The following is a 9,700-nucleotide window of genomic DNA, read 5'->3' as shown; positions in this document are numbered from 1 at the left end:
CTTACCAAGAGCTCTGCTCAAGTATAATAGATTTCTTACCTCTTTGAATTGCCTTTCTGTTCCATCTTGACATAACACATGTAGTAGATTCATTACCATCTCTAATGCCTTTCTATTCCACATTACATGGTAGTACCCTCTGGCAGATAGCTTATTTATTTATTTATAATGCATTTGAAAGTGCTGAGGAAGCAAAACTTCTGAGATGGTCAGTTAGCTGTTAATTGTTGTACTGAAATATCAATACTACACAACTTTTTTCTCCGTAAAAAAAATTTCTTCAGTATTCTTTCAGATCTACATATAGGCTTACAGTATTCTGTTCCATCAGTGGACCAAACTTTCAATGAGTAATTATCTAGTAAACTGAAACACATATTTACTGTAAAGCTCTAGCATGCTTATGTTTTACTTTTCTTACTATGAGATTTTTTGTGTCTGTGTTGTCCCCTTACAGTCTTTGATGGATCTTGTGTCCCATCATTCTTATGACTCATTTCTTTTACATATGTTTTTTGTTAGTTGATTGTCTTACTAGATGCCGCAGTGTGATTTTAGAGTTCACTCCCAAATTGTGCTTTACAAACTATAATTTCCAGATCTGCAGAATTTCTTTAATAACAGATGTATAAGCATTATCTCACCTGAACTTTGTAAGTAACCAAATGTACCGATATACACACTAGTGGATGAAAAGTCCTGGCCATGGGAACATCTGCTAAATGTTAGATATCTGGACATCTGGAATAAGAAACATCTGTAACTGCACAATGTTGCTTTTTACATGCAATATCTATCTATTACTTGGCTACTCTTCTGCAGACATTTGGAATTATTTGGAACCAAATGCTGTTTTGGTGATTGTTGAAGAGTTCACACTGACATTTACTTGTCTATGGTGATGATGTGTGGCCACAAACAGTTTTGAGTGGGTGTACATTTTCTGAGAGTGCACTCACAAAGACATTTTTCCGTTTGCACTTGTGTGGGTCTAAAAAGACTTAAGATTCAAGCCATAGCCAGCTACCCAAAAACTGGTTCAACTGCTGCATAATGCAACTTTTGAGTATTTGTGTCTTTTATTGAATCATGCTCCAAATGTCTATGTAATGCTCAAGAACAGAGACCATGACTGGTAATTTTGTGCCCAGTCTTTTGCTTCTTCCATTGGAAGAGCACTTAATTGCTGCTGGTAACAGTCACTGCTGATAACTGCTAGAGTTAAACCTGGAGCTTCAGTCCTAGGCTTTCTCCTGTACACTAAACTGAACAGAGTTTAGAATTTTCAGTTAATTTCTGTATTTTGATTTCTTTTAGTAGCTGTCAAATGAACAGTAAAATTACAAAAGAAGTATGAGAGATGGAGTGCTTTTGCTTTGCAGGCACAACTAGAAAATAATACAAAAGTACTTCCCTTCTTAAAGAAATTGCTTCTGTCAGCTCCGTTGAAGTCCAGTCATAAGAAGACTTGACCTTACAGAGCTGGAAAGAAGTTGACAGTCTGGCAGGGGATAAAATGTCCAACACAGACTTGGCTCATGTTTTAGGAAAGTGCTTTTCCACTTCTCTGGCTCTTCCTTAATCATTCAGTTATCTCCCCGTAAGTTGTGAGGAATGACAAATCAACTCTGACTGTGCTGCTGTGGGGAAATCTTCTCATGAACAGTGATGGAAATTAAAACCACAGAAACACAGAATCTTTTAGTTTGGAAAAGACCTTCACGATCGCCAAGTCTAACCATCAGTCTGGCCTACAAAGTCTCATCTCTAAACCAAGTCCCTTAGCATCATGTCCACACATCTCTTGAATATCTGGTAATGGAAGGTTGCCACTTCCTGTTCCAATGCTTGACACCCTCTCTCTGAAGAAATGCTTCCTGATATCCAGCCTAAATCTGTTCTGCTGCAACTTAAGGCTGTTTCTTCACATCCTATCACTTGTCAGCTGAGAGAAGACTGACACACTCACTGATTTTTGCCACCCTTTTTTAAGTTACTTGTAGAGAGCAATGAAATCTTCCTTCAGCCATCTCTTCTCCAGACCAAACAACTCCAGTTCCCTCAGCCACTCCTCATATATGTTGCTTTCTAGTCCCTTTACCAGCTTTGTTGCTCTTCTCTGCACCCAACTGAGCAACTCAGTGTCTTTCTTGTAGTAAGTGGCCCAAAACTGAACACAGCACTTCCGGTGCAGCACAAGTACAGAGGGACAGTCACTTCACTGGATCTACTGACTATGCTATTTCTGATACAAGCCAGGAGCCATTGGTTTTCTCAGCCACCAAGGCACACTGCAGGCACATATTCACCTGAATGTCAATTAACACTTCCAGGCCTTTTTTGCCTGGGCAGCTTTTCTGCTGTTCCTTCCTGAGCCTGTAATGCTGCATGGAGTTGTAGTGACCCAACTGCAGGATCCAGAACTGAGCCCTGTTGGATGTCTTGTGGTTGGACTTAACTCATCGATCCAAACTGCCCAGATCCCACTGCAGGGCTTTTCTACTCCCAGGTAGACGAATACAGCTGCCCAACTTGGTGTTCTCTGTAAACTTAGCGAGGGTGCTCTCAACCCTCTTGTTCAGATCACTGCTTGATTGACTCAGTCTTATTACACTAGAGATACAAAATCTTACAACTGTTAAGACAGGCTAGTGAAAGGATTAGCCATTACTCTTTTTTGATTTTCACTTCTGCTTCTTTCAGAAAGCTGAATGAAGATTGAGAAACTTAGTTCAAGCAGTTGCACTAATGTCTCTGCATATTTATTTGAGTATTTCTTGGTGTTCTTTCTTCCTGAAAGCTCAAAGTAGGAAAATCTTGTGAGCAGGTATGTTCCATTATTTTTAAATACACATATAATTTGACCACAGCATGAAATCTTAACATTGTAAGCATGATTTGTAGCAAACTTCATTGTCTTTTGCTTTCTGAAAGAAGTATGTAGTACAAAGCAGTGACTTTACTGTATTTTGCTGTAGATACAAACTGAATTTATATAATTCACTGGGTGGCAGTCATTTTAGCACACCTTCTTGTCAGGGCAGTGCTTGAAGCACCAATGCCCAATTCTGCAGGACTTTTGCACAGACTCGAGGGTTGAATCCAAATTCTGTGAGATACTTGGTCAAAATTATGAAGCATTCATTTCTGAGCCTGGGGCACTTTACTAGATCTTCATATGCATTTAGTGGTGTATTTCTGGTATCAAACTGTGTTTTCAGAGCTTTAATAGAAGATATGGTCAGTTGTAGCAGTGATTAATTTTGTTTTTGAGAAGTCTTTAAGGGGCATTGTGTCAGAACCAAGTTAATTGACCACGTTCTTATATTTTTTGTAAACATGCCTAGGAAATACCTCGTATGTTTAGAGAGAATTCCTACTGCTGTTGTCTTTCACTAGGCTTATACTTATGAGTCCTCTAAAATATAAATCCAGTAAGTGCACCCATTCAAAAGTAGGAGTCCTGTGGATGATAGAACAGTCATAGATACAATGAGGGCAGTCTAGAACAGATTCACAGCTCATCCAAAGTTGGTAATTTCTTGCTGCCCACTCACTTACTTAGCACACCAGAAGAGCAGGCTTCACACACACTCACACAAAATCTGTTTTTAAAAGTTAGTATTTTCATGCCATGTGTTCTACAGGTGAAATTCTATTTTCCCTGTATTCTGTCAAACAGTCTTATTGATCTCAGTGGTACCTCCAGCATGTGTTACGTGAACAGGACTGAACATGTAGCTCACCTATTTCTTTATGTATGAAAGTAATTCAAGCAGATGGAAGTGTCAGAGTAGTCTGTGCTTCACTTCCCCATGGAAGACTGCTGAGCAAAGTCAAAAGTTATGTTAGTGAGTACTCTTGTTGATTTTTGCTAATATGACCTTGATACAGAACAGAAACAGGAGTGCCTTGATGCAAATTCTTACTCCTCCTGTTTTGTCTAACTCTCGCTGACTTCCCAGAAGGGAACAGGACCAGTTTTAGTAATATCTTGTAGCAGAACATCCTAGACAAGTCTCTCTTCCTTTGCCAGAGCTGTGTACAGTAAAATTGTTCAGTGTGTTTCCGGTGCTGGTACTGTTTGGGATTTTTTTTACAGAGGTTGTAGGAATGCTTTGAATAAAGCTGTTGAAGCTCAGTTATCTGTATGAAAAGTGCGAGGATAAACAGGTGTGCTTTTGTTCTTGGGAATGGTGCTCTGTACTGATCCTCCAACATGACATTGAAAGAATGGTCAGATATTCTTATCCTTACAAAATACACGGTCACTAAGGGATGAAAGGGTGAAAACTTCTGCTTCTTTGCTGTGTCCTTCAGCTATCTCTCTCTTCCTTTCAATAAAAAACTGAATGTCTCTATCTCTTGGACAAAGAGATAGGGTGAGTAGAGACAAAACTGGGTAACAGTTCTCTCTCTGCTAATTCAAAACCTAAATTAGGCTCCAAACCACAAGATTTAAACAGAGAGTTAGGAATATTTGGAGGCAAAAGTAGTTTAAACATGAAATTGAGGGAGGAATATTACTATATTATACAATTACTATATTATTATACATACTGTACAAAACAGTATACTATGAACAAATATGCAGGATGACACTCCATTCTTTCTAGATACCAGAATTACAAACAGAAAGTTACAGAAGATAAGTTGTGAGATGAAAAAGCCTTCTCCTGATTACAGCAAAACGCAGGGGGGTGTACACTTTCAGTTTCCTGAGGTCTTTATCAGGTGGCTGGAGATATACTCAGCCTCCAGCATGCTCTTTAACAGTTCACTGGATGTGGGCACCAATGACTACCTAATGTGTACCCTGCTATGGCTTATTTCTGTAATCAGTTGCATGGAGCAGTAGGCACAAGACAGCAGGGGCAGCCCTGATTACTGTTTCCTGTACATGCCCTTGGACGATGCTGGCCTTCTCTTCAAGCTTTGTAAAACTTGTTTTTACAACAGATGGTGCCAGGTTTTTCCTTTCTTTTCCTCAGCCTCCACCTTGTAGGCTATCTTGAATGCCAATTTTGCATATTCTCACTGAAACAGAGATACCCATTTGTACTTGCTTTGAAATACCAATACCCTTTTTACTGTTATCACAATAAATGCTGAAATCTAGTCACTCCTTTAGTGCTTTTTTTCATCCTTTCTGAATATTCCTTCTGTCTCACTCCTTACCCATCCTCTTGCCAATATCCATCCTTAGTACAACAACAGCTAATTGCAGCTTTTTGAAGAAAAGTAACATGGAGAGCCACACTATTACTCAGCACTAGATGTAGTATTTTGTGTATAGTCTGATCTGTGAAAACAGTAACGTGTAGTCATAGAAGAACGTTAAGTAGGAGTACCTCATTTTTAAAGTCACTGGAAAATAAAAATAAAAAACAAGTTTTCTGGTTGACACGGGTGATTTAGCCTTGTCTGAAGCTAGCCCTGGCATATGATATTAAGGAAGGATGTAGCTGGAGTATTTTTAATTAATCTTCTTGTTCACATCGGCCCTTTAGTTCTTTGTATGACTATGTATGTGAATGTAAAAGGGGGAGGCTGCATCTTATTGATGTTGATGTTATTTAATGAATGTTTTCTTTTTGTTCAGCTTTGTTTTCATGGTAGATATACTCACTGCTAATTTATTGCAGCCTTATTAAAAAGCTTTGCTTTGAAGATTAAGATGATAGTTTCACCATGTCTTTTTGTTTTGTTTGATATTGGTTTTGCTGGCTTTCTTAAAAACACAAATGTCTAAAAGGTGTACCACCAGTGAGACATTAAACAGAAATAGGAAATTACATTTGACACTTGACTTAGTCAAACATTTTTCTAGCCATCTGCATTTTGGTCTGCTGTTATAATTAGTGTTCTCCATTTATCAAACTATTTTGAGATGTGGTACAATGAAGGTTATGGGCTAGATATTGCTCTTACTGTTTTCTCTTTCAAGTATGATATATACATAATGTAGCCTGCAGAATCTACAACACAAGTACAGTGCACCAGCCTCACCACTGCTTCAGTGCAGAAATGTAATTAAAATAGAAATAGCCACATGTCAAGACTGCCTGTTATTTAGATGTAATCAACATTGAAAAAGTTTTGCATGTATGGTACAGATTAAGAAGGAACCTGGAAAAATTTCTTAACCTCTTTGCTGGACATATCTCCATAAAACATAGCGGACAAAAACATGAAAAAATAATCCTTTTGCCAGTATATAATTCTCTAGCTGAGACTAATGGAAGGATCATCATCAATATCTCTAAAATGCAAACTGGAAGAGGCTTGCTCAATTAGCTGTGTCAGTAGAAGCCTGCATTGCCTTTACAAAGAGAACCACAGCATACCTGAAATTACCATTGGCTTTTTAGCTGCAGTGGTAAAAGTAATATAACAGAGAATGGGTACAGGTTCACACTTGGTGTATTTATTTAATGGTAGCTCTTCCTGTCTAGCAGAGCTGGCAGATCTTCAAGGAAGCTTTCCTCAGGGCACAAGAGCTCTCCCATCCCCAGGTGTAGGAAGTTGGGAAAGGAAGGCACAAGTCCAGCATGGCTGAACCAGGACCTGTGGGTCAAACAGAAGAGCAAGAAGAAAATGCACAGGCAGTGCAAACAGGAATGGTACCGTGGGAAGAGTATTAGGAAACTGCTAAGCAATCTAGGGATGGGATCAGGTAAGCCAAGGCCCAGCTTGAACTGAGCTTGAGCTTGGCAAGGGATGAGAAAAACAAGAAGGGCTTTTACAGGTACCTCAACCAGAAAAGGAAAGCCCAGAGATGTGTCACAGCCCTCCTAGTGAGTGACAGAGGCAAGCTGGAAACAACAGACAAGGAGAAGGCTGAGGTACTCAATAATTTTTTTTTTTGCCTCGGTCTTCTCTGATAACTGCTCATCAAAAGTCTTCAAATGTTTGGTTTGGAAGGAAGGGATTGGTAAAGCAATGTCACTCCTGCTGTAAGCAAAGATCAGCTTCATGACCACCTGAGGAACCCAAATATCCACACGTTTATGGATCCAGATGAAAAGCATCCCAAAGTCCCAAGGGAATTGCTGATGTAGTTACCATTCCTGATGCTATTTGAAAAATCATGCAATAAGGTGAAGTCCCTGAGGACTGGAAAAAAGGCAACATCTTGCGCAGTTTTAAGAAGGGTAAAAAAGATGACTCCAGAAACTACCAACCTGTCTGTGCCAGGGAATATCATGGAACGAGTCCTCCTGGAAGCTGTGCTAAGGCAGATGGAATACAGGGAGGTGATACAGGAGAACCACCATGGCTTCACCAAGAGCAAGTCTTGCCTGACCACCATAATCACCCCCTGTGATAGTGTAATTGTATCAGTAGATAAGGGAAGAGCCACTGATATCACCTATCTGGACATCAGTAAGGCCTTTGACATGATACCCCACAGCATTCTTCTCTTCAAATTGGAAAAATATGAATTTGATGGGTGGACCATTTGGTGGACAAAGAACTGGCTGCAAGACTGAATCCAGAGAGTGGTGCTCTATGGCTCAATGTATGGATAAAGAATGGTGACAACTGATGTCCCATAGAGGTCTGTACTGGGACTGATAATCTTTTATACTTTCATCAATGATATTGATAGTGGGATTGAGTGCACCCTCAGCAAGTCTGCAAATGACACCAAGCTGTAGGGTGCAGTTGACACACTCGAGTGTCAAGGATGCCATACAGAGGAATTTAGACAGGCTTGAGCAGTGGGCCCAAAAGGACCTCATGAGGTTCAATAAATCCAAGTACAAGGATTTGCACCTGGATCAAGGCAGCCTCCACTATTGATATAAGCTAGAGGATTAAATGATTGAGCACAACCCTGGGTGTGCTGGAGGATGGTAAGCTGGATGTGAACCAATAATGTGCCTTCTGCAGCCCAGAGATCCAATTGTATCCTGGGCTGCATTAAAAGGAGCATAGCTAGCAGAACGAGAGAAGTGATCCTGCTCTGTGCAGGTGGGAGCTCACCTGGAGTACTGCATCCAGATGTGAAGTCCTCAGCACAGGAGAGACATAGACCTGATGGAGCCCATACAGAGGAGGGCTACAAAAATTATCCAGGAGATGGAACAGCTCTCCTATGAGAACAGGATGAGACATCTGGGGCTGTTCAGCCTGGAGAAGAGAAGGCTGTGAGGTGACCTGATAGTGGCCTTTCAGTATCTAAAGGAGAGCTACAGGAAAGAAGGGGACAGACTCTTTATCAGGGTCTCTTGTGACAGAAGAAAGAGAAATGGCTTCAAACTTGAAAAGAGTAGACTGAGGTTTAGATAGAAGGAAGAAACCATTTACAGTGAGAATGGTGAGGCACTGGAACAGGTTGTCCAGGGATGTGGTTGATGCCCCATTCCTGGAGACTTTCAAGGCCAGGCTGGACCAGGCTCTGAGCAACCTGATCTAACTGTGCATGTCCCTGTTCATTGCAGGGGAGTTGGACTAGATGACCTTTAAAGGTCCCTTCCAACTATGAGGATTCTATGATTCTATGATTCTGTGATCAAAAACTTAAGAAGATACCTAAGGTGGAGCTGTTCTTCATAACTCTTCAACTAAGAGAAAAGAGTGTGATGTGGGAGCACATAAAGGCCTTGCAGAAGTCCAGGTAGATGACACCAGTTGTTCTTCCTTTGTTGACCGATGCCATCACTCCGTGTAGAGGGCCACCTGACTGGTCAAGCACAATCTATTCTTGGTGAAGACATGCTGGCTCGGATCACTTCCTCTTTTTACATATCCCTTAACATAAATTCTAAGATGATGAGTGATCTTCCCAGGTAACAAATATGAGGCTCACTGGCCTGTGATTTCCAGGTCTTCCTTTCTACCCTTCTTAAAAATGGGAGTGATGTTTCCTTTTTGCGATATTTCCACATGAAAACCAGTGCAAATAATACTGAACACTGAAAAATGTTTGAGTTAATTAAATTGTCTTTATGCATTTAGTTTTCCTTCTTGAAATGAAAGTAATAACGAGTCTAGAAAAAATGAGCATTTTGTCCATCATCTTTTATACCCACGAGGGCTGGGAGTGTTCCTGAAGTTTTCAGTTTCCTCATCTTCTAGGAAAGAGTTTTTCCACTAGCTATGGGTACTAGAAGATCCCAGGCAGAGCCAGACTCAGAAGACAGCTGAATTTCAGAATCCAAATCTCAAGGGAGGATTCTGTAGAAAAATGAACAGCAGTCCAGAGAGGATGTGCAGAAACCTGGAGTCAGAGGTCTCTGATCAGTCATGAAGGTGACACTGACTAAGAGTGGTGAATGGTGGTGCTGGCAGGTGCTGTTGCTGTTGACGTACTTGTCAAGTCCCATCTCACAGCTAGATCCCTGTGGGCAGTGCTTTGTGCCTGCACAGTGTCTGACTGAAATCACTGCATAGCCTCAGGCAGCTTTCTGTTATAATAACAACCACTGGAGTCACTAGATACAGGCTCCCCTTACCTTAACGAGGAGTAATGTTTTATAATCCTTTAGCATCAACTAGGTAACAAAGAAAACACTTTTACCAGCTTCTCCTGGGTTTAGGGGTTTGTTGTATTTATTTTCTCCTTGTCCTAGATTAGTTTTAACACTCATTTTATTACCTGTATTTGCAGTCAATTTCTTTCAATCCAAGCAAGCGCTATGATAGTATTACCCTATGATAGTATTACAAAGCATTGATTTTGCAAAATCATAGA

The sequence above is a fragment of the Phasianus colchicus genome, chromosome Z, assembly GCF_987193195.1.
Source record: "Phasianus colchicus chromosome Z, bPhaCol1.hap1.1, whole genome shotgun sequence".
NCBI lineage: Eukaryota > Metazoa > Chordata > Aves > Galliformes > Phasianidae > Phasianus > Phasianus colchicus.
The sequence above is the reverse complement of the archived record's forward strand: the minus strand, read 5'-3'. Positions refer to the sequence as shown.